This window comes from Micromys minutus (assembly GCF_963924665.1).
Source record: "Micromys minutus genome assembly, chromosome: 9".
NCBI classification, from domain to species: Eukaryota; Metazoa; Chordata; class Mammalia; order Rodentia; family Muridae; genus Micromys; species Micromys minutus.
The window spans coordinates 44,712,539-44,724,048 of NC_137978.1; positions in this window are offsets into that span (position 1 = coordinate 44,712,539).

Sequence of the window (11,510 nt, forward strand, 5' to 3'; positions counted from 1 at the left end):
TGTCTGGTGCCCAGAAGAGGGAGTTGGATCATGAGCAACCTGAGTTACAGAAGGTTGTGTGCTGGGAATCACACAACCTCTACAAGAGCAACAAGTGTTCTTAACTGTTGAGCCATCTCTCTAGCTTTTCCAAAATCAATTTTAAAAAGGAACTCTTCTCTGTTTCTTTGTATAGTATGGTTATACTCCCATTGTTTGCTTTTTAAAAATTTCTTGTTTTGGGGGGGGTTGTTTGTTTGTTTCAAGACTGGGTTTTTCTATGCATCTCTGACTGTCCTAGAACTTGCTCTGTAGACCAGACTGGCCTCAAACTCAGAGATCAACCTGCCTCTACCTCCCAAGTGCTGGGATTAAAGGTGTGAGCCTTTCATTTCCTGGCCCATCATGTGCTTTTGAGACAGGGTCTCATGAACCCCAATGATTGGCTTGGATCTCACTACATAGTCAAGAATGCCCTGAAATTCCTGATCTGCATCCTTCTGCTGCTGAGTTTCTTACTGCAGCCTCCAGGACTCTGGGATTACAGGCTTACACATCTGTTTTTATGATCTGAGTCTGAGGAGTCCCTGCGTATCATACAGACCCTCTACAGTTACACCCTCAAGCCCTGGTTGTGTGGGTGGTTATTAAAGTCTTGCTGGGCAACCTCAAACTTCTGTTCTTCCTGCCTCTGCCTCCCACGTGCTAAGATTACAGGACTGCTACCATGCCCTGATTGGTTCTTTTTTTTTTTTTTATTTTAATCCAGTGGCTCCTGGAGCTTTCTAGAAACTTATCTCCTTATCTTCTCAGCGGTTTCTATAGAGCTGGACCTCACAAGGCATGGGCTTTGAGAAAGAAGCAGCTGTTGGAGACTCTATCAGTGTTTCTGGTTTTTGTCAGGCCAGCCTCAATCCCTGCCCAACTCCAACCTCCTTCTCTTCACATTCACTGAATCCTCAGGTAGGAATGCAGGGTAGGTGGAGAGGGTAAGTGGGGGGTAGGTGGGGAGGGCAGGTGGGGAAGGTAGGTGAGGAGGGTAGGTGGGGAGGGTAAGTAGGGAGGGTAGGTGGGGAGGGTAGGTAAGGAGGGTAGGTGGGGGGTAGGAGGAGAGGGTAGGTGGGGAAGGTAAGTGGGGGGATAGGTGGAGAGAGTAGGTGGGAAAGGTAAGTGGGGGGGTTAGTGGGGGTTAGGTGGGGAGGGTATAGGTAGGGAGGGTAAGTGGGGAGGGTAGGTGGGGAGGGTAGGTGGGGGTGGAGCTGAGCCTTAAGAGTGAGGGACTGAGCTGAATGTAGTAGCCTATGACTTTAATCCCAACACTCAGGAGGCAGAGGCAGGCAGGTCTCTGTGAGTTTGAGGTCAGCCTGGTCTATAGAGTGAGTTCTAGGAGAGCCAGAGCTACAGAGTGAAATCCTGCTTCTAAATAAATAAATATGAGAAGATGTCACAGAGCGGTGGTGTTGCATGCCATTATCCCCAGCAGTTGGGAGGAAGAAGCAAGCGGACCTCTGTGAGTCTGAGGTCTACCTGAGCTACACAGTAACACCCTGTATCGACAAATAAAGACAGGGAGCAGAGGAGACAAGTTCACCCTGTAGTGTAGGGAGCAAAGACAGGCAGGTGTGAAAACCAATGGGAACTCAGCCTGGAAAGGCTTAGTAAACCCCATATCCTCAATGGTGGGCACCAGTCATGACCTACCTCAGCGCCCCTCCCCCATGTTAGAGGTGGCATCTTCCAGGGCATGTTAAATGGAGTGAGATGAAGGGGAAACGAGGTTTTGAACCTTAGGGTAAATCATTTATTCCCACAAGGAGAAGCAGAGACTGTTAAACAAACCTGCCCTGCAGTGTCATCGCGGACCCTGGGCTGTCGCTGCATGCCACTGCCACCTTGTGGAGGACAGGGAATTCTCGGTAACAGGCTTCCCATGTCTAGTGTGGAATTGAAGGTGAGGCTCGGGTACCCAGACTGGACCACCTTACTCATTAGGGAGAAAACAAGTCTCAAAGAGGACAGTGCATAGACTAGAGAGGAGGGGCCTAGAAAGCCAGTTCAAAGTTTACTGCATGGTTAGAAAACGATGTATTGACTTTTTAAGTACGAATGCTGCTTTTGCATGTATGTGTGTGCACTTGCATGCTCGATGTCCCGAATGGTAGGAAGAGGAGTTTCTGGGACTTCAGTTAGAGACTGCGGTGAGACACCATGTGGGTGTGGGTCCTGGGCATTGAATCTTCCTCTGGAAGAGCAGCAAGCAGCGCTCCTGACCTCTAAGCATTTCTCCAGCCCTTCTGGTTTTTATCAGCTGTAAGAGCCGGGGCAGGTGACCTCACCTCTCTGAGTCACACTCCCCACCTCTGCAGAGGCTGCTCTTTCGACTGTATAGCAAGTTTGAGGCTAGCCCGGGCTATTTAATATTCTGTTCACCAGGCCCTGCCCCTTCCTAAATGATATGACAGTAGAGGCTCTCTGGGTCCTGGGCAGCCAGGGTCAAGGAGTTCCCAGAAGAAAGGGAGTAACCACCCTAAAGCAAGCAGGAAGTCCCCTTTTATTATGACATTTATTGGACATTTCCTGGCTCTGGGCAGTTTGTCCTGTGGTGCTGATGACTCCACTAGGAACAGAAGACAAACAAAGTTCAGAGCACAAGGTGGTGTCTGGTGTGGTAGCTCACGCCTGTCACCCCAGCACTCGGGAAGCAGAGGCAGGTTGACTTCTGTGAGTTCCAGGATAGCCTGGTCAACAGAGAGAGGACAACTGCCCAGTGAGACCCTATCTCAAAACACACAAACAAACAAACATAATGTAATCACAAAGTTTGCAGAAAAATGGGTGGGATTTAAATATTAAAATAGGTCGGTCACACAGTCTCAGAAAAAAAATCTAGCCAATAGTATATTTGCATATGCTTGGAACTGGTTAATTCTGGTGTGTCATGGTTTTCATCAACAATGTCTTTTATAATAAAGATTTTTAAAAACATAAAACAAGGCTTGGTGGCTCTGTGGATTGAGATATCTGCATCACTATGACAACCTGGGATCAATCCCGTCTCAAAAGTGGAAGGAGAGAATTGCTCCCACAGCTTTGCCCCTGACCTCCGAGTGTGCACAGTGACGCATCCTCGCCCTTCACACACTAAACAAATAAACGAATGAAAATAAATAAAGCCAATGAGGCTGAAGGAGCACAGAGAGGAAGATAAAACGGCAAATGCACGACACACGTAAGGGCCACCGCGTCACAGTGAGCCCGGCCCTGTCACAGTGAACCTCACCAATGGACTGGAATTCTGGACTGGATTTCAGGGGTGGTCAGTCTGTAACCTTAATGCTGAATGTGGATTGAGGTGATGCTGGCCATTTGTGCCTCTATTCCCTGGAAGATTGAAACTGGCCCCTCTCGGGGAACACCTAGGATCCGTGTTAGTCACCAAAATAAGCTCTCAAACTCACTCACTACGGTGTAGGGAACATCTTCATGAAGAATGAAAGTTTCCAGAAGTTACTACTAAGTTTTTTTGTTTTGATATTTGTTTGTTTGTTTTTTTCTGACGCAGGGTTTCTCTGTGTGGCCCTGGCTATCCTGGAACTCACCCTGTAGACCAGGCTGGCCATGAACGCCTCCCAAGTGCTACCACTGCCAGGCTGTGACCATTAGTTTGAAGGATCCAAATTAAGTTTCTAAGAAATGAATGATACAGAGAGAAAAGTCTGGAATGAGCATGGGGGCAGAGGACTAACATTTAAGGCTAGTGGGAGGCTCAGTGGGTAAAGACACCAGCTGTCATCCTGATGGCCTGAGTCTGGTGCCTTGAACACACAATGAAAGGGATAGAAGAGTCTCCTACAAACTATACTCCAACCTCCACGTGTGTTCTCTATCTCTGTCTCTCTCTGCTTATCTGTCTGTCTCTGTCTGTCTCTGTCACTCTGTCTCTGTCTGTCTCTCTCTCTCTCTGACACACATACACACATGTAAAAACAACTCTATCCACGTGGTATATCACACAGCTTGGGGGTTTGCAGTGAGTTTGAGACTAACCTGATCCACACAGCAGGTTCTAGTCCAACCAGGGTTACACAGTGAGACCTTGTCTCAAACAACAACAAAAGCCTAAAATAATACAACGAAAGGTTACGAGACAGAGAGACCGTGAGAGATCCCCACCATTGGTTTAACTGGAAGTGTGGGAGGAGAAGGGGAGAAATCAATGATTGAAAGTCCCCAGACCCACCAGACACTAATTTACTGATTCAAAGAACCAGACAAATCCCCAGCCAAGCAGTTTATTTTATTGTAAGAAATGCACCAAACCCATTAGGGTTGCTAACGGGGAGGAAAGCTGCCAGCAGTGGTCCAATCGAAAATTCTGCACTTTCTCCCTTTAAACCGCCCTCAAAGACATCTGTTAATTAAGAAAAATACACCTCAACCCATCATGGGAAAAGTTCGAAATAGTACAGACAAAGAGAAAATCTTAAAAGCATTGAGGAAGTAAAAGGGTTGTCTCTAGAGACACAGAGATTTGGAACAAAGGGGTTGGCTACCTTGACTCAGCTGACAGAGCCCAGATGCAGATTTTCAACTTTCTACAGATGATTTATGAACACAGATTGTACTCTGGAGCCGCGGAGAAGGTCGACAAACTCAAAGGCTGGAAACTGTCCACACAGAGTGTGCTTCTGAGCGCAATTCAGTTAAACTTGAAAATAATGATGGAGTACGAAATGCTTGTAAATTAAACAGTGAGCTGCTAAATAATGCATGACAAAGTCAGGAGAGAAGTTCTAATTAAGACACAGAATATGTGAAAATGAGTGGCTGTAACTAACACAAGTTCATAGAGTGACTCAGGCTTTGGTGATATTAAGAGGGAGGAGGACGGCTGGAGAGATGGCTCAGCGGTTAAGAGCACTGACTGCTCTTCCAGAGGTCCTCAGTTCAAATCCCAGCAACCACATGGTGGGTCACAACCATCAGCAATGAGATATGATGCCCTCTTCTGGTGTGTCTGAAGACAGCTACAGTGAACTTATACATAATAAATAAATAAATCATTAAAAATGAAGGAGAAGGGAGATTGAAAATGAAGTGACAGGCTGAAGAGATGGCTCAGTGGTTAAGAGCACTGATTGCTCTTCCAGAGGTCCTGAGTTCAATTCCCAGAAACCACATGGTGGCTCACAACCATCTGTTATGAGATCTGATGCCTTCTTCTGGTGTGTCTGAAGACTGCTACAGTGTTCTTAATATATAATAAATACATTTAAAAAAAAAATAAAGTGACAGCCCAGGCAATGGTGGGTCAAAAGTTCAAGGTCATCCTCAGCTACAGAGAAAGTTTAAGGCCAGCCTGGACTACAAAAGGCTGTCTCAAGGATTAAGATAAAAAGGCTTTTAAACAAGGAGTAGAACATGGAGTTAAGGGAAAAGAGGAAATTGGAGGGGTTGGCTAACTCAGCACTTGGGAAGCTGAAGCAGGAGGATTTCCATGAACTCCAGAACAGCCTGAGCTATAGAGTGACACCCTGTCTTAAATAAAATAAATAAGTAAACAAGTAAGTAAGTTTATTAATCAGTGAGACGTTCTAAACCTCTAACAAGAATAACAATCAGGGGACTGGAGAGATGGCTCAACAGTTAAGAGTTCCCAGTACCCACATCAGGCACCACACACACACACACACACACACACACACACACACACACACACAAATTCTAAAAAACAAAGAGAAGAATAAAGGGGCTGGGCATGGTGGCACACACTTGGAAGGCAGAGGCAAAGTTTAGAGGCCAGCCTGGTCTACAGAGAGTCCCAAGGCAGGCAGATAGACCTATGTGATAAAAACCTGGGAGAGGAAGGGAGAGAGGGAAAGAGAGACAGAGAGACAGAGGCAGAGAAAACATTGCCAGTATTAGAAGCAGGAGGGAGCATCATTACAAACCCTACACATACAAAAAAACAATAAGGAAATATGATAAACTTTCGTCACATACCAAACAACTTAAATAAATCCTTTGAAAAGATAACACAGCAAAACCATCGCAGAGAGAAGAGAAAACCCAAGCCAGCCTTTAATCAACCAAGGTCACTGAAGCTTGAAGGGTGTTACTGGTTCCCAACACTGAAGGTAAAAATACACCAATCTCATACAAACTCAGGATATAGCAGAAGAAGGGACCATTTCCCAACATATTTTATGAGGTCAGCATAATCTAACGCTAAAACCAAATAAGATAGTTATTTTAAAACCACAGGCCGGCATCCTTTATGCACACAGTGGCAGAAATCTTTAGCAAAACATTATGAAACTGAGTTAGTAATGCAGAAGCAGAAGGAAACAGTAGTAGATGAGGTGTATCCTAGAGAGATGGCTTAGCTGGTAAAAGTGCCAGCTGCTAAGCGTGACAACCTGAGTTCTGTCCCCGTGCTGTCAGCCGATCCCAGCTTCTTCAGTCTTCCCACGTGGACAGCTCTCCAGGGATCCTCTAAGCTTTTGGCACCAGATTGGAAGCTTTGAGGAGTCCATCCTCCTGGGCTGAGCACTGGCTGGCTCTCTGTCTCTCCTGTGTGCAGACAGCCATTGTTGGACTGCCCAACCCTGTGCCACATAACTGATCTAGTAAATCCCCTATAATTAGTATGTTCGTCCTACTGGCTCTGTACCCCTAGAGAACACTAACTAATATACATGGGGGCCACAAGGCCAGCCTCCAGCTGTGTGGGCCGTCCCAGCTGACACCAGACCCATGTGTGACGTCATCTCTGACCTTTTGCCTGGTCCATATCTGCAATGATTGCAGCCCATGCCATCCACAGTACTGACCAAGCTACACACAGGACAGTGAGACAACATTCGGCTTTCTCTTAAGCCACTTTTGTGAGGACACCCTAGGTCACTGACACAGGTCAGACAGCTTGTGAAGGAGGCAAAGATGGCCAATCAGCATGAGGAAGAAGTAGCAACATTGTTTGATTGGACATTTTAAATCCCCAAATCTGGGGGCTGGAGAGATGGCTCAGTGGTTAAGAGCACTGACTGCTCTTCCAGAGGTCCTGAGTTCAAGTCCCAGCAACCACATGGTGGCTTATAACCATCTGTAATGGGGTCTGATGCCCTCTTCTGGTGTGTCTGAAGACAACTACAGTGTACTCATATATAATAAATAGATTTTTAAAAAATCCCCAAATCCTAGCGCTCAGGGGCCTGAGGCAGGAGAACTGCAGGTTTAAGGGATCCTGCAGGCTACATAGTAGGACCTTTCCCCCACTCCCAAAATCTGTTTATCTATATGACGCAACAAACATTATTTTTAAAAACACATTGAGTTACCTGGCACTAATGGATAAAAAAGAAAAATGCACTTTTAACTTCAGAGCAATAAGGACTTTTTCACATGGCTGATGGGAACATAGGTGCAAACTGTTAAACAGTCCCGGGAAGTTTATCTGCCGTATTAACTAACAACGCCATCTCTGGATGCTTAGCAAGATCCCTGGTCCAATTTCAAGTCTGCAGTAAGAAAGGAATGATGAGAGAAGTCGGAGGGGAGACGGGAGAGGGAGAGACACACAGAGAGAAAACACAAGCCAAAGAGTTTCCTGATGCTGAACGTGCATTCATTGCTTAGGCTTGTCAAAAAGAAAAAAAAAAGTCAGACATAAATGGGATTAAGCCTGTAATAACTGCACCAGCGAGCAGGAAGTCAGTGGGGGAAACACAAGCCCTGCGCTATGGGGCTGCATTTGGCAGCCATGGTGGGAAACCCTGACAAATGGTCTGCTTTCACTAACAAATGACTTACAAGAGGAAGAGAGATAGAAAGGCTAAATAGGATGCGAGGGAACATCAAAGCAAACACAGCTCTGACTGCTCAGGACAATGAGGGACCTGATACTCTGCCTTCTCCTGGGGCTCTTTAAGCTGCCTTCTGGTTTGCTTCCTATTACTGGGATCAAACACTCTGAGTGTGAGCCAAAGCAATTTCAAGAGGAAAAGGTTTATTTCAGCTTACACCTCCAGGTAGCCACTGAGTCAGGACAGGACCTCAAAGGCAGGAACCTGGAGGCAGGAATAGAAGCAGATACTACAGGGTATCTGTAAGATACACTGCTTACTGGCTGTGCTTCCTCTGGTTCATGCTCATGTCTAGCCCGATCACAGTGGCATCCCTGACAGTGGTCTGGACCCTCCCACATCAATCAACAATCAGGGCTGTTCTCCACAGACGCGTGGCACAGAGCCATCTGACAAGCTGAGATAAGGATTAACCAGGGCATCTGGGATCTGGTAACGTTGGCTAAAAATATTGTCTTGTTGCAGCTGGATGGGCCACAGTAGGATGGAAGGCTGAAGGTGTCCTAAAACTCATCCCAATTTTCGTCATAAAAATTAAAATATAAGTTACACCCCTAATCGTGAGGATGAGAGGGTTTCAACATCGCGGCATCGGAAATCTCCTAGGAGACAGGCTTCCGGGTGTGTCCTCAAGGGAGTTTCTAGATTGGGTTAAACAAGGTGGGAAGACTCACCCTAAATATGGAGTGTGCTGTTGCTTTGGCTGGGATTCTAGGCTGGAGAGAGGGAGAAGGGGAGGGGGAGGGAGGGGGAGGAGGAGAGGGAAAGGGAGGGGAAAAGAAGGGGGGAGGGGAGAGGGAGAGAGAGACAGAGAGAGAGAGAGAGAGAGAGAGAGAGAGAGAGAGAGAGAGAGAGAGAGAGAGAGAGAGCTGTGCAGAGCGCAGCCGCAGTCTGTCTCTGTCCGCCTCCTTCTGTTCCTGTGGCCCCGCCTTCTCTGCAGTGGCAGGCGATAGGCTCGAACCCTGAGCCAGAATAAACCCTTTCTCCCTCACACCACTTTTGCTTTGTCATAGCAAGAAAAGTAACTAATTGTACAAACCCCAAACCATACATATGAGACACAGGCAAAAGGGAAGCTGGGGGAATGTTTGCTCTTTGGGCACAGGGGTGAGAACCTGGAAGGAACACAGAGAGAGTCTCTAAGGCAAATGACAGTGGCCAGGCTGTAGCTCCAGATCTGAGCCACTACCAGGAGCTTTGTTTTACACAGATATTTATTTATTTATTTATTTGGATTTTTTTGAAAGATTTTATTTTACCCATGTGTGTGCATGCATGTATTCGTGTGTGCATGTGCCTGTGTGTCTCTATTTTCAGATATCTCTGGAGGTCAGAAAAGGGCATCGGATCCCTTGGAGCTGGAATTACACACAGTCATGAGCTGCCTGGCGTGAGTGCTGTGAGCCCTATGAACCACTCAGATCCTCTGGAAGATGGTGTTCGTTTAACCACTGAGTCATCTCTCTATGGGCTTAATTTATTTATTGGTTTTGGTTCTGATTTTTTAAGATAGAGTTTCTCCATTAAGCCCTGGCTGTCCTGGAACTCACTCTGTAGAGCAGGCTGCCCTCAAACTCAGTGATCTATTTGCCCGCCTCTGCCTCTGGAGTGCTGGGATTAAAGGTATATGCCACCACCACCTGGCTTCTATGGCTTTTAATCGGTGTGGTTTCCTGTGTTTGTGCTGTATTTAAAACTGGGGGCCAGGAAGATGGTTCAGTGAATAAAGGCACTTACTGCCAAACCTGACCTGAATTTGATTCCCTGAACTCACATGTTGGAAGGAGAGAACCAGCTCCCTCAAACCGTCCTTTGACCTCCACACGCATGCCACGGTATGTGCTCACTCCTCACTCCCCCACCCCTACTCTCTCACCTCTGACAAAATAAACAAATAGAATTTAATGTTTAAAAGTTTATTTGTAGAGTGTTGACATTTCTACTTTTTAAAGACTGATTTTATGTATTTGCACTTGCGCGTGCGTGCGCTCACATTTGTGTGTGTGTGTGTGTGTGTACACCAATGGCATAGTTGTGCCGGCAGAAGTCAGAATAGGATGTCCCTGGAGTAGAAGTTATGGAGAGAGTTGTAAGTCACCTGATGTGGGTGGGTTCTGAGATCTGAATTCAGGTCCTCTGCAGGGACAGCGTAACTGCTGAGCCACGTCTCCAGTCCTTGGATTTTGTTTTAAAAAGAACCTTCCAGATTAGTCATTACGCATGCAGACTCCTGGTTTCACCTTCCAGAGATGATTCAGGGGGTCTGATGAAGATCAGCTTCAAGCAACTAAGACGTTTGACGATAACGGTAATATCTAACTTCGGGGGGATTATATATGAATTTCAGGCTTGTCCCTTTTTGACACAGCATGTATTGCTGTGTGGGTGCCATGTCACATGTCTCTAATTCCAGTACTCAGGAGGCTGGGGCAGGAGGCTCATGTGTTCCAGGCCTCCTCTCTGACATCCTAGATCAGCCCAGATCTGACAGCTCTCTGGTCAGAGCTTCTGGGCCAGCCTCCTCCCCAGCCTATGCCATGTCTGCTTTATCCTTTGGCTCCACCTCACCTTCTTCAGGGACTTTCTGAATTCCCTTAGTCACCCAGCATGCTCTAACATCATCTCTTTGTCCACTTCCTGTCTCCTTCCACTCCCACATGGATGCCCTTGCTAAAGAACTGTGATCTCTTTCCTTCCCTTCCTGACTGACCCTGGTACCCACGGCAATGTGACACAGGTAAGTGTTATGATTAAGTAGGCTAGGACAAACGACTACTTAAAACTGTCTATTAGCACCTCAGAATTTGCGGGGTTGTGTTGCAAAATAAAAAGAAGAAAAGGGGGTTGGTGCTGCAATGGATCAGTGTGTCTTGCCACCAATCCTGGTGTCAGGAGTTCGATCCCCACAACACACATGATGGAAGAAGAGGGTATCAACTCTTGCAAGTTATCCTTTGGTCAGCACGTGATCGCCGTGGCAAGAGCGTGTCCCCTGTAAACACCCTCACACACATACAAAATAAATCAAGGTTTAAAGGGGGGCAGATGAAGAACAAAAGAAGAAGAAGAACCAGCCCAGCCTTTTTCAGTTGACCTTTGTTAACTGGAACCCAGAAACTCTATTGGCGCTCAACTCGGGCGCAATGCCGATCACGGCCAGTAGGTGGCGGAAAGGCACCATGGCTAAAGCAAAGATTAGGCAGTGTACCTGGGTTTATCTAAGGGCCGTGCTTGCTGTGCTCAGGCCTCGCTGAGGAATGGAGCCCACCGAGGACAGCGACAGTAATCCCTGGCTTTGGCACTAGTTAGGGGACCCAGGGAAAGCTGCTTCTACATGTGGGTAGGAAAAAGTTTCGAGGACTTCTGGGGCCGTGGGTAGAGCCTGGATCTGCAGAGATCCCCGCCCACCTCAGAATTCAACCAACTCCAAGTCTTTGTACCTCCAGTAACCTCCACCCACTCTGTTCCTGTGCCCACGGCAGGACATGGGTGAGGTCAAACCGACAGCTCCCTGACTCCCGCAAGCCCCCAGCTGTCCTTGCACAACCCACGGCGGCTCGCGGGCGCATCCTCTCCCAGCCTTGTTCTTGTACGCCTGTTCCCTTCTGGACCCGCGAAGCTCCTCCAGCCTCCTCTTCGCGATGGCTTTGGTACTTGAATCACTAG